At 36.3% G+C, this 18206-nt stretch overlaps 1 long non-coding RNA gene across 1 annotated transcript; it reads right to left on the reverse strand.

Annotated features, from left to right (window-relative positions):
- Positions 1-229: 229 nt before the first annotated feature.
- LOC116482203 (uncharacterized) lies at positions 230-17838 on the reverse strand. Its single transcript, XR_004251793.3, has 3 exons — positions 17721-17838; positions 1717-1770; positions 230-548 (listed from the first exon to the last, which is right to left on the reverse strand). It is a non-coding gene; the product is annotated as an uncharacterized LOC116482203 (long non-coding RNA).
- Between the last annotated feature and the right edge of the window lie 368 nt (positions 17839-18206).

The following is an 18206-nucleotide window of genomic DNA, read 5'->3' on the forward strand; positions in this document are numbered from 1 at the left end:
AGGTGGATCTGGGAAACAGGTGAATGGTAGGTTACTGCCTAATAGTGACAGTCCTGAAAAGCCACACTAAGCCTTCTGGGATCTAATCTTATTTGGAATTCTCTATATTGAAGGTGCCAGCCCCATTTCTCCTTTGGCTTTTCGGCAGAGTATTTTTGAAAGAAGCAAAAATTGACTGGACAGAGTTTTTGATCAAATGTTAAAGAAGCAACTTCTGGGATATTTGGCATTTTTAGTAAGTTTACTATTTATTTCACCAGATTCTGATCAAATTTTCTAGTAACACTGAGCTGGATTGTCGAACATATTTATCTCTACCGTGTGTGTGTGTGTGTGTGCGTGTGTGGTTGTGCGTGTATCTTAGATAGCTGGAACCAATTTTAATAGCCTTCTGAACTTTCCACATTTAAAACTTCCGTTAAATGAAACTAACTTGATGAGAAAAGTTTGTAATCAGGATTGATAAGGCCTCTCCTGAAGCTTCATCCTTAGGAAATCTGGGCTTCAGAGATTACTCCTCATTGGGCTCTTTCTCCAGGAGTAGCTGCCTAAAAGAAGGAAGAAAATTTCTTTTCAGCATCCTTTATTGTTACACTTTTATAATGCTAACAGCAACACATAGAATATGCCTAGGGGAAATTTCAGGTAGATTGCTAATTATACACCAGCTTTATTGAATGAAAGATAATCAATTCTTAACTTATTTTACTTTTGCTGAATATATTTTAGAGCGGAGTTTCTTTAGACTAGATTGAAAGTAATCTTTCCATTCCCTATACCACAGATGTGGTTATTCACCTAACTCCGAAGAGAGATTATGGAATTATAATTTGTTCTCTTTAATTGCATAACTACATCTGCTGACACCAAAGTTACACTGTTTACTAAAATGATCTTTTAGGGTTTGGGGGAAGCTTTATTTAATTTCATACAGTCAGATGTTATAAAGATTTAAATCAGCCTTGACTACAACATATCTGGGCAACAGTCTATCCTATATTCTGAATTGCTGAAGACTACTGGGAGGCAAAAATGAAAGTTTGCCCTGGCCAAATCAGTAAAATAATGCTTAGAAATACTTTTGGATTAAGTCAATCTAAAGCTATTAAGTTCAAATCATCGTCATCATCATCATCATCATCATTTTAGCAAATATCCTTTGGGAGTGGAAAGTAATGGGGTCACAAAAATTTCCCTTAGGATGCTTTGGGCTGTAATATGAGAACCTGAAATGAATACAGGTTTGCAGCTATTATAAAGTATGCTATAGATTCTACAACACAATACGTAGTAGCATTTTTTTTATACTGGTGACTGACAGTTTACTTGAGCTTAAGTCTTGATGTGTTCCATCTACGGTTTATATACAAGGATCTAAGATTTTATCTCATAAATCGATAAAAACTGAAGCCCTTCTACTACTAGAATTATCATTCTGCCTAATTTTATGAGCCTCAATTATCATTTTAAAATAATATTAAATATTGAAATATGTTGTTTATGTAAATATATTATTTAACATAATACATTAAACATATTATTTAAAAATATATTATTATTTAAATATATTATTTTAAAATATATTATTATTTAAATACATTATTTAACAATATATTATTTAAATAATAAAATGCCATTTTATTTATTGTGAATATTTATTAATATTTATAATGTACATATTATATTATTTTGTTTTCTTATAAAAAAAATATTCACCTTTAATCAATAGGTATAGTTCCATAAGCATGTAATATTAATGAAAGAATGTTTCTGCAAAAAACATTGAAAGTTATCAAATACATTTTTGAAGTCACCATAAGTCTAAATACCCACGTAAACATACATAGACATATTAAAAAGCACACACTGACACAATCAAGAGACCTAGTCTGCAAACTTCTAATCAAAATTGTGCCAAAACAAGTTGAATAAAAATGTTTGCAGAGCTATTCACTATGGCTAAGTAAGAATCACACATTAATGGATTCTTTTCTTTCAGTTTGAGTATTCTTCTTACCTATTGTTTTCTTTAGAGATTCTTACTTGACCTCATCAAGTGTAAATTGGATGCTTCCCTAATGTACTTACAGAGCAAGCTGAACTACCATTCTATGCCCATTTGAATGCCTAAAATTAAAACAACTATCAATCCCAAGTGTTGGCTAGGAAGTGGAGCAACTGGAACCTTCATACATTGCTTGTGGGAGTATAAAGTGGTACAATTACTTTTGAAAGATTAATCCATTTCTTGACAGGTTAAATATATGCCTCCTCTACAGCCATGTAATTCCACACAAGGACTTGAACATGATGCTGCATAGAAGCTTTACACAATGTAGTAAAAGACAGTAAATAACCCTAATGTTTATCAGCAGGAGAGTTAATAAGCAGATTGTGGAATAATGCTTCGTATTGAAAAAGAATGAACTACCCATGCATGCGACTGCATGGATGAATCTCATTAGCATTATGTGGACAGAGAGACGACATTCACAAGACAGTACACATAGTGTGATTCCATTCACAGGATATTTTAAGAGTAGATCTCTGGTTTGCTGGTGCTGGGATGACAGAGTGGGGATTGTACACAAAGGCTTAATGTGTAGTGGGTATAAAAATCTATGCATTTGTCATAATGCATCCAACTATACACTTAAACTGTGTTCTTTTTATTTTTGATTTAAATTTTAGAAAATTGCTACTATAACACCAATAATTCTTTTTTTTATTATTATTCTTTAGGTTTTAGGGTACATGTGCACAATGTGCAGGTTGTTACATATGTATCCATGTGCCATGTTGGTTTGCTGCACCCATTAACTCGTCATTTAGCATTAGGTGTATCTCCGAATGCTGTCCCTCCCCCCTCCCCACAACAGTCCATGAAATGTGATGTTCCCCTTCCTGTGTCCATGAGTTCTCATTGTTCAATTCCCACCTATGAGTGAGAACATTCAGTGTTTGGTTTTTTGCCCTTGTGATAGTTTACTGAGAATGATGTTTTCCAGTTTCATCCATGTCCCTACAAAGGACATGAACTCATCATTTTTTATGTCTGCATAGTATTCCATGGTGTATATGTGCCACATTTTCTTAATCTAGTCTATCGTTGTTGGACATTTGGATTGGTTCCAACTCTTTGCTATTGTGAATAGTGCTGCAATAAACATATGTGTGCATGTGTCTTTATAGGAGCATGATTTATAGTCCTTTGAGTATATACCCAGTAATGGCATGGCTGGGTCAAATGGTATTTCTAGTTCTAGATCCCTGAGGAATTGCCACATTGACTTCCACAATGGTTGAACTAGTTTACAGTCCCACCAACAGTGTAAAAGTGTTCCTATTTCTCCACATCCTCTCCAGCACCTGTTGTTTCCTGACTTTTGAATGATGGCCATTCTAACTGGTGTGAGATGGTATCTCATTGTGGTTTTGATTTGCATTTCTCTGATGGCCAGTGATGATGAGCATTTTTTCATGTGTTTTTTGGCTGCATAAATGTCTTCTTTTGAGAAGTGTCTGTTCATGTCCTTTGCCCACTTTTTGATGGGGTCGTTTGTTTTTTTCTTGTAAATTTGTTTGAGTTCATTGTAGATTCTGGATATTAGCCCTTTGTCAGATCAGTAAGTTGCGAAAATTTTCTCCCATTTTGTAGGTTGCCTGTTCACTCTGATAGTAGTTTCTTTTGCTGTGCAGAAGCTCTTTAGTTTAATTAGATCCCATTTGTCAATTTTGGCTTTTGTTGCCATTGCTTTTGGTATTTTAGACATGAAGTCCTTGCCCATGCCCATGTCCTGAATCGTATTGCCTAGGTTTTCTTCTAGAGTTTTTATGGTTTTAGGTCTAACATGTAAGTCTTTAATCCATCTTGAATTAATTTTTGTATAAGGTGTAAGGAAAGGATCCAGTTTCAGCTTTCTACATATGGCTAGCCAGTTTTCCCAGCACCATTTATTAAATAGGGAATCCTTTCCCCATTTCTTGTTTTTGTCAGGTTTGTCAAAGATCAGATAGTTGTAGATATGTGGCATTATTTCTGAGGGCTCTGTTCTGTTCCATTGATCTATGTCTCTGTTGTGGTACCAGTACCATGCTGTTTTGGTTACTGTAGCCTTGTAGTATAGTTTCAAGTCAGGTAGCGTGATGCCTCCAGCTTTGTTCTTTTGGCTTAGGATTGACTTGGCAATGTGGGCTTGGTGGTGATATCTCTTTTTCATTGCATCTGTTTGATTCTTCTCTCTTTTCTTCTTTATTAGTCTTGCTAGGGGTCTATCAATTTTGTTGAACTTTTCAAAAAACCAGCTCCTGGATTCATTAATTTTTTGAAGGGTTTTTTGTGTCTCTATTTCCTTCAGTTCTGCTCTGATTTTAGTTATTTCTAGCCTTCTGCTAGCTTTTGAATGTGTTTGCTCTTGCTTTTCTAGTTCTTTTAATTGTGATGTTAGGGTGTCAACTTTGGATCTTTCCTGCTTTCTCTTGTGGGCATTTAGTGCTATAAATTTCCCTCTACACACTGCTTTGAATGTGTCCCAGAGATTCTGGTATGTTTTGTCTTTGTTCTCGTTGGTTTCAAAGAACATCTTTATTTCTGCCTTCATTTCATTATGTACCCAGTAGTCATTCAGGAGCAGGTTGTTCAGTTTCCATGTAGTTGAGTGGTTTTGAGTGAGTTTCTTAATCCTGAGTTCTAGTTTGATTGCACTGTGGTCTGAGAGACAGTTTGTTATAATTTCTGTTCTTTTACATTTGCTGAGGAGAGCTTTACTTCCAACTATGTGGTCAATTTTGGAATAGGTGTGGTGTGGTGCTTAAAAAAATGTATATTCTGTTGATTTGGGGTGGAGAGTTCTGTAGATGTCTATTAGGTCCACTTTGTGCAGAGCTGAGTTCAATTCCTGGATATTCTTGTTAACTTTCTGTCTCGTTGATCTGTCTAATGTTGACAGTGGGGTGTGAAAATCTCCCATTATTATTGTGTGGGAGTTTAAGTCCCTTTGTAGGTCACTTAGGACTTGCTTTATGAATCTGGGTGCTCCTGTGTTGGGTGCATATATATTTAGGATAGTTAGCTCTTCTTGTTGAATTGATCCCTTTACCATTATGTAGTGGCCTTCTTTGTCTCTTTTGTTCTTTGTTGGTTTAAAGTCTATTTTATCGGAGACTAGGATTACAACCCCTGCCTTTTTTTGTTTTCCATTTGCTTGGTAGATCTTCCTTCATCCCTTTATTTTGAGTCTATGTGTGTCTCTGCATGTGAGATGGGTTTCCTGAATATAGCACACTGATGGGTCTTGACTCCTTAACCAGTTTGCCAGTCTGGGTCTTTTAATTGGAACATTTAGCCCATTTACATTTAAAGTTAATATTGTTATGTGTGAATTTGATCCTGTCATTATGATGTTAGTTGGTTATTTTGCTCATTAGTTGATGCAGTTTCTTCCTAGCCTCAATGGTCTTTACAATTTGGCATGTTTTTGCAGTGGCTGGTACCGGTTGTTCCTTTCCATGCTTAGTGCTTCCTTCAGGAGCTCTTTTAGGGCAGGCCTGGTGGTGACAAAATCACTCAGCATTTGCTTGTCTGTAAAGTATTTTATTTCTCCTTCACTTATGAAGCTTAGTTTGGCTGGATATGAAATTCTGGGTTGAAAATTCTTTTCTTTAAAAATGTTGAATATCGGCCCCCACTCTCTTCTGGCTTGTAGAGTTTCTGCTGAGAGATCAGCTGTTAGTCTGATGGGCTTCCCTTTGGGGGTAACCTGACCTTTCTCTCTGGCCGCCCTTAACATTTTTTCCTTTATTTCAACTTTGGTAAATCTGACAATTATGTGTCTTGGAGTTGCTCTTCTCGAGGAGCATCTTTGTGGTGTTCTCTGTATTTCCTGAATCTGAATGTTGGCCTGCCTTGCTAGATTGGGGAAGTTCTCCTGGATAATATCTTGCAGAGTTTTTTCCAACTTGGTTCCGTTCTCCCTGTCACTTTCAGGTACACCAATCAGACGTAGGTTTTGTCTTTTCACATAGTCCCATATTTCTTGGAGGCTTTGTTCATTTCTTTTTATTCTTTTTTCTCTAAACTTCCCTTCTCGCTTCATTTCATTCATTTCATCTTCCATCACTGATACCCTTTCTTCCAGTTGATTGCGTGGGCTACCGAGGCTTCTGCAATCTTCGCGTGGTTTTCGAAAGTTGGCTTTCAGCTCCATCAGCTCCTTTAAGCCCTTCTCTGCATTGGTTATTCTAGTTATCCATTTGTCTAATTTTTTTTCAAAGCTTTTAACTTCTTTGCTATTGTTTTGAATTTCCTCCCATAGCTCAGAGTAGTTTGGTGGTCTGAAGCCTTCTTCTCTCAACTCGTCAAAGTCATTCTCTGTCTAGCTTTGTTCCATTGCTTGTGAGGACCTGCGTTCCTTTGGAGGAGGAGAGGTGCTCTGCTTTTTAGAGTTTCCAGTTTTTCTGCTCTGTTTTCTCCCCATCTTTGTGGTTTTATCTACTTTTGGTCTTTGATGATGGTGATGTACAGATGGGTTTTTGGTGTGGATGTCCTTTCTGTTTGTTAGTTTTCCTTCTACCAGACAGGACCCTCAGCTGCAGGTCTGTTGGAGTTTGCTAGAGGTCCACTCCAGACCGTTTGGCTGGGTGTCAGCAGTGTTGGCTGCAGAACAGTGGATTTGCGTGAGACCACAAATTCAGCTGTCTGATAGTTCCTCTGGAAGTTGTGTCTCAGAGGAGTACCTGGCTGAGTGAGGTGTCAGTCTGTCCCTACTCGGGGGTGCCTCCCAGTTAGGCTGCCTGGGGGTCAGGGACCCACTTTAGGAGGCAGTCTGCCCATTCTCAGATCTCCAGCTGCATGCTGGGAGAACCACTACTCTCTTCAAAGCTGTGAGACAGGGACATTTAAGTCTGCAGACGTTCCTGCTGACTTTTTATTTGTCTGTGCCCTGCCCCCAGAGGTGGAGTTTACAGAGGCAGGCAGGCCTCCATGAGCTGTGGTGGGCTCCACCCAGTTCGAGCTTCCTGGCTGCTTTGTTTACCTAAGCAAGCCTGGGCAATGGCAGGTGCCTCTCCCCCAGCCTGGCTGCCCCGTTGCAGTTTGATCTCAGACTGCTGTGCTAGCAATCAGCGAGACTCCGTGGGCATAGGACCTTCTGATCCAGGTGCGGGACACAATCTCCTAGTGTGCCGTTTTCCAAGCCCATTGGGAAAGCGCAGTATTAGGGTGAGACTGACCCGATTTTCCAGGTGCCGTCTGTTACCCCTTTCTTTGACTAGGAAAGGGAACTCCCTGACCCCTTGTGCTTCCTGAGTGAGGCAATGCCTCGCCCTGCTTCGGCTCGTGCACTGTGCGCCGCGCCGACTGTCCTGCACCCACTGTTTGGCAGTCCCTAGTGAGATGAATCTGGTACTTCAAACGGAAATGCAGAAATCACCCATCTTCTGTGTTGCTCATGCTGGGAGCTGTAGACCGGAGCTGTTCCTATTCGGCCATCTTGGCTCCACCCTCCAACACCAATAATTCTAAAGGAAAACCTATAAGATCATTTCAATGGATGTCGAAAGTGAAAAAAAAAAAAAAATTTCTATTAAAAAGCAAAGCAGAACATAAGAAAAAAATGGTTTAAGTAGGACTAGAAAGTTAGTTTTTGAAAAATGGTTAAGAAAAACTATATGAAATCAGTAGCCACTGGTAAATATAGTTATGTGATGGTTAGAAAATATAACTATTATTATAGTTAATTAAATTTATTAAATATATTAATATTAATATTTTACATCATTATGAAATTTAATTATGTTTAAGTATTGGAAACAAATAACTATTTCAGGACATTTTAATTAATATTAGAAAACTAAGGATGGCTAACTAAAAACAAATGAATTACCAAAAGGTTTCACATAGGCGTTAGGAGAATCAGAAGAAAGAGAGAAAATGCTGAAGTTTTCTGTATAACTGATGAGTTAGACTAAAATATCTGTGCACAAATCAAGTGCAAAATATAAGCAAATCTGTACAGCACACATAAAATACCCGTACAAACATGATTATAAGAATTATGAATATATATGTGTGTGTGTGTGTATATATATATAAAATTTGGAATATATTGAATTTTGCTTAAGCTATTTACTGAAGGTCTAAATATTATTAAAGTGTCCTATTTTCTCCTAGATTAATTTACACCTATGGTAGGCAGCCAGCAAAAAAAAAAAAAAAAAAAAAAAAGAGGATTTTAGTGTGACAGCTGCAAGGAACTGATTCTGCCAAGAACAGAAATGAACTTGGAAAAGAATCCTCACACCAGATAGGAACACAGCCTGCTGTCACGTTGACGTCAGCCTGAACAGCGAGCCCAACCACACTGTGCTGGACTTGGGACCTATGAGCTGCTAACGTTGTAGTAATTAATTACATAGCAATAGGAAACTAACATGATGTTTAAATATGACATTAAAGCCAATCATAGTCTTGAGGAGACTCTTAACTTTTAACACAATATGGTTATTCATCTGAAAGAATGATCCTTTTTTATTTTAAAGTTATAAAGTAAATGAAGAAAAGTTGGAATTAAAGAAGTGTACCCCCAGGTATTTTAGACATAATTAAATGTGTCTTGTCATAGCAATGATTTATAGATGTATTGTGAAAGACATTAGAATGTCCGGAGACAACTTCTGCTTTCCTAAATTTTTAATATATGGTTTAAGAATCACGAAAACTCATGAGGCAGATATTTCATATTAAACAAAATGTGTTTGAAAATTTACCTTGGAAAAAAAATCAAATGAGGTCCAAACTACACATTAATAAGAACAATTACAGTTAGATTACATACTTAAAAAATTTAAACCACAATAATCTAAGATAAAATAACAAAATCAGCTTTGAATTTGCAATGACTTTCTACATATAAAACACTGTGAAAATCAAAACTTTCTTCATGGTAAAAACACAAATAAGGCCCGGGATGGTGATTCACGCCTGTAGTCCCAGCACTTTGGGAGGCCGAGGTGGGTGGATCACCTGAGATCAGGAGTTCGAGACCAGCCTGACCAACATGGAGAAACCCAGTCTCTACTGAAAATTCAAAAGCAGCTGGGTGCGGTGGCGCATGCCTGTAATTCCTGCTACTCGGGAGGCTGAAGCAGGAGAATTGCTTGAACTCAGGAGGTGGAGGTTGCTGTGAGCCGAGATTGGACCTTTGCACTCCAGCCTAAGCAACAAGAACGAAATTCCATCACACACAAAAAAATAAAATTAAAAAATTAAATACAGCCGGGCGTGGTGGCTCATGCTTGTAATCCCAGCACTTTGGGAGGCCGAGGCGGGTGGATCATGAGGTCAGGAGATCGAGACCACAGTGAAACCCTGTCTCTACTAAAAATACAAAAAAAAATTAGTCGGGCGTGGTGGCGGGCGCCTGTAGTCCCAGCTACTTGGAGAGGCTGAGGCAGGAGAATGGTGTGAACCCAGGAGGTGGAGCTTGCAGTGAGCCGAGATTGTGCCATTGCACTCCAGCCTGGGCGACAGAGCGAGACTCCGTCTCAAAAAAAAAAAAAAAAAAAAATTAAATACATAAAATAATTAAAGGACAAAAATGGAAAATATTTGCAAGGAATTTATGTTTAATATAAAAGGAACTCTAACATGATTATTGAGTTAAAATAAGAAACAATTTGGTAGACATAAATTGGTTCTCAGGACAGGAGCCATAGAAATGGATAAAAGCATGTTAGTAATAAAATAAACTAAGTGAAAATACTAGTTTTCATTAAACCGACAAGCATATTTTTAAAGCCATAATGCTGAGATAGACTCAGCATATGCAATATAATTCAAGAGTGTTGAACCATTCATAACCTTTGACAAAGTAATCCAACTCTTAGAAAACCTTTTATAAGAAAATAATCAGAAATTTTAAAATTATTTACCCACATACTATTTATACTAATAAGCCATTGGAAATAATCGAAATATTTCACAGGAGAGAAACTGGGCTAATAAGTTATGGTATAACTAAATGGCCAGATATTCTGTTGGCCTTAAGGTATTTTATGAAAAAAATATTTACATGGGGAAAATCCTCATGGTTTCTTAAGTAACAAAGTTAGTTGTCAAAATAGGTAACTATTAGGTAACCGTATACAAACAAAAATAATTGGAAGGAAATGCCTCCATATGGGAATGATTATTTCAGACTTTGAAGACTATAGGAATTATTATTTTTTTCTTTAGAATTTTCTTTCTTTCTTTCCTAGTATTTCTATAGAACACTCTTACTAACTTTTAAGTCGTAAACAGATCTATGTAAATTGTTATTTTAAGTGGTGCCTGTACTCTTGCTATTGAAAGTGTGACCTCGTGCATCAGCACTCGCATCGCTGGGGAGCCTGCTAGAAACTCAAACCCTATGCAGGGTAGCGGGGAGAAAATGCTATTTAAAAATCTGTTGGTTCTCAGGGATCATGTTGAAACTTCACTGTTGTCAAGGAGGCAATTTTTCTTTCCCTGCTTCCTGACATTTCACAGTGTTCGTTCATATCTACCATGTGTTTTCCATTAATATTGTTCTGTCATGATTATTCCCATTTCAAAGCAGAGCAAAGTCCTTTTTAAAAAAAAATTTTTTTTATTCTAAGTTTCAGGATACATGTGCAGAATGTGCAGGTTTGTTACGTAGGTATACATGTGCCGTGGGGGTTTGCTGCATCTATCAACCAGTCATCTAGGTTTTAAACCCCACTTGCGTTAGGTATTTCTCCTAATGCTGTCCCTCCCCTTGCCCCCCACCCCCTGACAGGCCCTGGTGTGTGTTGTTCGCCTCCTTGTGTCCATGTGTTCTCATTGTTCAACTCCCACTTATAAGTGAGAACATTCGGTGTTTGGTTTTCTGTTCCTGTGTTGGTTTGCTGAGAATGATGGTTTCCAGCTTCATCCATGTCCCAGCAAAGGACATGAACTCATTCTTTTTTATGGTGGCATAGTATTCTATGGTGTATATGTGCCACAGTTTCTTTATCTAGTCTATCATTGATGGGCATTTGGGTTGGTTCCAAGTCTTTGCTATTGTAAATAGTGCTGCAGTAAACATATGTATGCATGTGTCTTTATAGAAGAATGATTTATAATCCTTTGGGTGTATACGCAGTAATGGGATTGCTGGGTCAAATGGTATTTCTGGTTCTAGATCCTTCAGGAATCACCACAGTGTCTTCCACAATGGTTGAATTAATTTACACTCTCACCAACAGTGCAAAAGCATTCTTATTTCTTTTTTAAAGAAAATCATATTGGTAGTTGGGTTATGGCTTTTAGATGACAGTGGTCTTTGCACAAGTCTCCTATTTTGTTTAAAATAATAATGGTGATGATATTATTAGTAGGCTTAATGTCTTACAAATGATTTTACTTTGAATGCAAACAGAATATTTTCCTTGTAGGCCCATATACAGTTAATTTAGCAAAGAATTAAATAATTTGTCACATTTAAAAAAATTTATTTTCTTAATTAAAAAGCCTTATAATTGACTGGATGTGTTGGCTCACACCTGTAATCCCAGGACTTTGGGGGGCCGAGGCGGGCAGATCACAAGGTTAGGAGATTGAGACCATCCTGGCTAACACGGTGAAACCCCGTCTCTACTAAAAATACAAAAAAATTAGCCAGGCATAGTGCTGGGTGCCTGTAGTCCCAGCTACTTGGGAGGCTGAGGCAGGAGAATTTCTTGAACCTGGGAGGTGGAGCTTGCAGTGAGCCAAGATCACACCACTGCACTCCAGCCTGGGTGACAGAGCGAGGCTCCGTCTCAAAAAACAGAAACAAACCAACAAACAAATATGCCTTATAATTAAAAAAAACCTCAAAGAGCTCTGTTAATTTATCATTACTTGAGAATCCATAATTTTAATCTGTGTGTTAAAATGTATGATTTCAATTCCACATGGACACACTGCATCCTTGGCTTTTACAGAGATGTTAAAAATGAATTAATCTTATGATATTCACCATAGTGTTATTCAAGCCAGCATAAACAAAACTTCCCAAGAAAAATATCTTCCTGCTAGAAAAAGAGGTCTCTGTTTCCTTTTATCAAAAAATTTGAGCCTTGTTGAATATAATACATGTTGTATATTGAAATGAACTTTATTGTATAGTTTTGTTCATCTTGGACATCTTGTACACGTAGTTTTTTCATTCATACTCCTTTTAACTTTTTCCTCTAATCTATGCAGATTCCTCCTATGTAAAATGGAAGGAACAGTGCTTAACATGGTAAATTGTGAGAATTTAATAATACAACACACATTCCTCAACAGTTCAACTCACTGTCAGATACACAGTGATGTTCTGTGAACAGCTGCTACTGTTATTATAAATTTCCTCTTTTCAAAATATTCTGAAATATAAGCAAACGTGTAGTTTTGGAGGTGGATATAAACACAAATATCACTATTTTTATAAAAGTTGTTTTAGAAACCCTTCAACGAATCTCCTAAATACTGTGATGCATTTAAAAATAGCTATAATATTTTGAAGTTTAAAATACTTATTAAAAGAGGCATATTCATATCTAAACTATTAATCTTAAAACAAATTATCTACAAGTTACAAATAAACCACAAATTGAATATTAAAAATGTGTGAATTGGGGAGAAATAATAAACAAATATACACATTTTGATTCTGGTTATAAGCTGGTAAGTAATTAGATCTGGGTTTTAGAACTGATTCATTAGCCATAAATTTTAGTATCTTTAAGGCTGAAGTTCCTCATCTGTACTGCGATAAAATGATACTAGTTTTTTGCTAAAGTTTTCCTGACTCAAAAATTTCAAAAATTAATTTATAGCCCTCTAATCTGAATTTAATTTCTAAAGTTAAGAATGAGGATTTTTATTTCTATTGTATCATTCTAAACATATATTGAATGTTTTAAAATACATTTGTATTCTAAAAGTCTATTTACTGAAGAAGATTTTGGAAGAATAGAGCTATCTGTAGTCAACTATTCTAAGTACATTCAGTTTTCCAAATTTTGATCATTTTCCTCATAGGGCTACAGCTCATCTCTGCTCTTAGACCTGGTCTCTTATTCAACTATTTTGTCAGAAAGCTGGAAATTTTGAAATATTATATCTCTAGTTGAGGGATTTAGTCAAAAGTACAGAAACTCCTCAGTAGAGAGTTACATTATTGTCACACAGGAAGTTAGATTAGGTTCGTAACCAAAAGCCTGGCTCCCCTCACTCACCCAACCCCATCTACCATCTATCTATCTATCTATCTATCTATCTATCTATCTATCTATCTATCTTCTATCTATCTATCTATCTATCTATCTATCTATCTATCTATCTATCTTTTTATCATTTATCATCTATATGACTTAATAGAGTGTCTAATTTGCTGCACAGAAAGCCAGCCACTGCATTCTAAAGAGGAGAATTATGGTCATGGCCATAGCATGTGCATCTGTCTCTAGAAATGATAATATAGAGATTGATATTATGGCAATGAGACCAAAGCTGGCTGTCAGGAGTATTTGTTGGAAATTGGGATAAACTTAAGCATAATCATGAATGTAACTGCTACAATAATATTTTACTTTTGACTTAAATGAAAATTATCATATCGAATTGCTTTGTGAATGAATGTGTTTAATATCAGCTGTAGACCATGGAATACATACCAGCAGGATGGCAATTCTATGTGGAGCAGATGGAGATTTTGGGTGGTCTTCAAAGTGAAGCCCACTATATGACCCATTGCAGCAAGGTTATTTGAGGGGGTTCATAAAAGCATGGATCAGTACTGTGTGGCTTGTACGACACTGAAAAATCCTCAATATTTTTTATAGAGATACCTAATATAACTATTATCATTTGCCACGTAAAAATCCTGGTTACAAGATCAGTTAATGGATTCCTTCAAAAGTATCTTAAATTATGAATTTAGTCTAATCACATTTCAAAACTTGGACTAAAATCAACTTAAATAAATGTGAAAATTTAATTTCCAAATTAGAGGTTAGATGTTATATGTCACATTCATTCTTAATTCTCTAGGAAAAGGCAGCGAAATTGATGTAACACTTCTAAAATAGGTTTGTTAAACATCCCCTCTTATTAATATAATTTTCATAAGATTATATAAGCAGAAATAAACATCATCATCATAGACGTAATAAGTATGAACTCACACCATAATTTCTTAAAGAATGGCAGACTAAAGATGTTTCATCATTATCAGTTTTGTGTATAGGTGCCATTTGTGAAAATGTCTTAAAACCATGAAAAAGAATGCCTTACACACCCGGCACATTGGATTCTTTGATTAAATGCTCCTTTTAATTAGCATTTTAAGAAAACTTTCTTGATAAAAAGATCAGAAAGCTCTTCAAGTGCAGTTATAAAGTTTTTTCAGTTTTATTTCCAACATATCTACATTGCGTAGAAATATAGCTAGTATTTTGCAGATACAACTCTAGTTTTAACGATGCTGTGTGCTGGAAATTATACTATTATTGAGAAATACAGCTGGTTCTTATGATCCCAAATTATTAATATTTGCTCTTTTCACCAAACCATAGGATGTACCCTCAGGAGTCTCTCATATTAATGCAATTAATTGAGAAAACAATGACAACAGTAACAATCCATTTAATCAATGGTAATTTCCAATTTGATATCTTTCCATAATTAATTTTCTTTTTTCTTTTCTTCTCTTTTTATTTTGTATAGAAGGGAGTCTCCCTGTGTTGCCCAGGCTGGTCTCAAACTCCTGGGCTCAAGTGATTTGCCCACCTCACCTTCCCAAAGTGCTGGGATTACAGGTGTGAGCCGCTGAACCCAGCCCATAATCAATTTTCAAAGGAGACTCAGGTTTCAGTCTGACTGTGAGCATATTTACTGGTAGTAGCATCTTTCCTCAATTTACCTGCCGTTCATAAAGTTGTGAAGTTATCTTTCCACATACAAAATAAATCATATTATTATGTGTTTCTATGTAATAACTGTAAAATATTAGCTGGAACATAAATTAAACAAGTGTTTTTGAATACTTTATACTATGACTGGCATAAAGATAAGCCATCATCTTTTGGCTATTTTATATTCTTCTCAATACATGTTCTTTCTTTTAGAATTCTACAGCTTGTTCAAAATGTCCTGAACTGCAGGATTTAGAGAGCCAATAATCAAGATCTTACCATTTTTAAATAGATCAAACTTTTAGAAATAACTTAATGTTGGTTTGCAGAAAAATATTTGAAATACTATAAACTATACTCCTAAAAATCTTAACCCAACACAAGATCAATAGTATTTTAACATCATAATATCAATTTATATTTTCTGCAAAGGAATACACACTTTACAAAATATGCTTCAAATATCTGTTAATACATTTCACTGCCAGCATTTTTATTCTGTAGAATACTTTTCATTGCATATTTTAGTTCTTAAAAATATTATGCACAATGTATACAAGTAGAATAAAGTAAGTAAGCTTTCAGGACCAAAAGTCATTTTATCATTACCAACTAATCTAGAATGTCTGATTCGCGATGCCAAAAACGTGCTGCCCACAGTTGCTACTAGACCAAGCAGAATTTAAGGAAAACTAATTAGCTCCAGAATGAATCTATGAAACGTTAAGTCAAGTTATCAAAATTCTCTCATTCTTCATGCATTTGTACTGCTTATTTTATATGCCATTAGTGCCAAGAAATGTAGTCCATATGAATTAACTTTTATACAGTAACTTCAGTAAGGCCTTTAAACAATTTAGATATTTTAAATGAAACAGACCATTTAAGAAAACTCTCACTTAACAAAGTGAGTTTTAATATAAAGAACAGTATCAGATAGTTTGTCTTAAGCAAAAATAGAGCAATTTACCAGTTGAACCAAACTTATCATTTCACTCAGCTCGTAGTAAATATTTTAGTAAAGCTTAAACTAAAAACATTTGAAAGGACATATGCACAAAAAGGTAATGATCATTAACAATGGAATCATTCATATTGAAGGCATTTTTTTATTTTTTCTCTTAAATTTGATGTAGACCTAACTACTAACTAGAGATTTTTGTAATAGATATGGATTTAATGTGTTTAGAAACAATATAACCAAATAAAGTTTTAATTTATTTATTCATAAATTAGTAGGATTGAAAGGATATGAAAAACGATTCATACCAAACTGTTTATGATAATAGGAGTGGCATTTGAAGGCAGAGGAATTGTTGGTTTCTATCTTGGTATTTATAATTGCTATTTTAAATAAGGTTATTATGTTTATATGTTATACAATAATTTAAGCATATGGTATTTAAAAACAATGAACATTAAATATACAAATTACATTTTTCATTGTCCCCCTGTTTATTAACCTGGGACAGAGTGAGATGATAAGAAAAGGAAGGATCTGGGCAGCTGTCATAGATGTCCCAGGCCACTCCTTGCTTTTCTGGAAGTGGCTTCTGTTTACTTGTACCCTTGTACTTATCAGTGAAGTTTGACATGGGATAACAGCACTAATCCATGTGAGTCTGCCTTGACAATTCGACCCTTTTTATGTTCACAAAAATAACAGGTAATTCTCTAAAGAGTAAATTTAAATTAGCACAGGGAGAAAAATCAGTTCGCTAATGAGAAAATCCAATAAGCACATGTGATAAACCATTTCCCTCAAAATTTAAAAAGGTTACTGTACCAGGTGAAGATACGGATGTAGAAAAGAAAAAAGAAATAAATCTCCATATCTGATGGGAATATAAATCAGTATCAACATAAAAGAAGGCAGTTTGGCAACACAAATCTAGGGAAAAATCCACTAACCCAAAAAGTAAAAAATTACATGTGAAGGCAGTTTGGCAACACAAATCTAGGGAAAAATCCACTAACCCAAAAAGTAAAAAATTACATGTGTATATGTGTGTAGGTATGTAGCCTAGTGAATCCACTGCACTTGTATATAATGACTTGTATATAAAGCAAATATTTTCACTGTAGCACTTTTTGATATGAGGCAAAGTTAGAAACGACCATCAGTCAAAAATTAGATGGACAAATTTTGGTGTTTTCATACAAGAGAATACTGGAATTTAGCAGTTTTTTAACCATACCTGAGCAAAGCTTTATGAATCAACATGAATCAATTATTACAAATAAAGATGAAAAACAAGAAGTTTCTAAAAATACATATATATTTTGTCAGTGCAATACAAGACAGTGTTTTTGTATTAGATATTTATGTAGTGTGTGAAATAACAAAAATGGTAGTACTGAACACCAAGTTTAGAAAATTAGTTAACTCTAGGATATGAGGAAGAGAAATAAAATTGGTGAAAATAAATTTAACTATACATAGGATCTTCAAAACTTCATGGGAAATATGTATTATCAAAAATAGTATGTGTGCTGAGATTCAGGGGATCACAATGGACAGGAGGCAGGACTAGATTGAAGCTCCAGGCAGAGCGAGCAACCTACGGAGGCTTGCATTGTGAATTTTAGCTCCAGATCAACTTCAAGAATAAAGTAGCAATCCCGAGAAGACCCACAGCCCCTCTGAAGGAAGCGGACTGCTCCTGCAGGACCCAGGAGACACCCCAAATACTATGAGTGTCCCAACTGTGGAAGTGGGAAAGGGAGTGTCCCGAACACACACCCCCACTGGAGAAGCTGAAGGCGTTTGTGGGAGAAGTTTCCGACTTTACCTGGAGCTGAGTCAAGTCAGAGAGCTGAGCGAAATACGGGGTACAGGAAGCAGCAGAAAGGCTCTCGGAGCTCACTGGGTCCCCAAGCAGCCCATTCCTGCCTGGCAACACAAAGATCCATCCAGAGGGCGGCCAGAGGAGCAGGGGGTAAAACTCTACAGGGAGAAGGAATTCTCTAGCTGAACTTTGTAACAATTTGAACAGGGCAAGAAGCCTCCTGGCCAGAACTCGGGGGAGGGCGCGAATCTGGCCTGCAGACTTCACAGGCAGGGGAAGGAACTAAAGCCCTTTTCTCTGGGGGCTGGGAGATGGATAGCATTCAACAAATTTTCAAGCCATTCTCACCCTCCGCCTAAAAACTGACTCTGGGCTGTTGGGGTTACGGGGGCATGGTGAGAGTGAGACCAGCCCTTCAGTTTGCGTGGGAGCTGGGTGAGGCCAGTGACTGTCAGCTTTCTCCAACTTCCCTGACAACCTGCATGACTC

This window comes from Hylobates moloch, unplaced genomic scaffold (genome assembly GCF_009828535.3).
Source record: "Hylobates moloch isolate HMO894 unplaced genomic scaffold, HMol_V3 SCAFFOLD_14, whole genome shotgun sequence".
Classification (NCBI taxonomy): Eukaryota; Metazoa; Chordata; class Mammalia; order Primates; family Hylobatidae; genus Hylobates; species Hylobates moloch.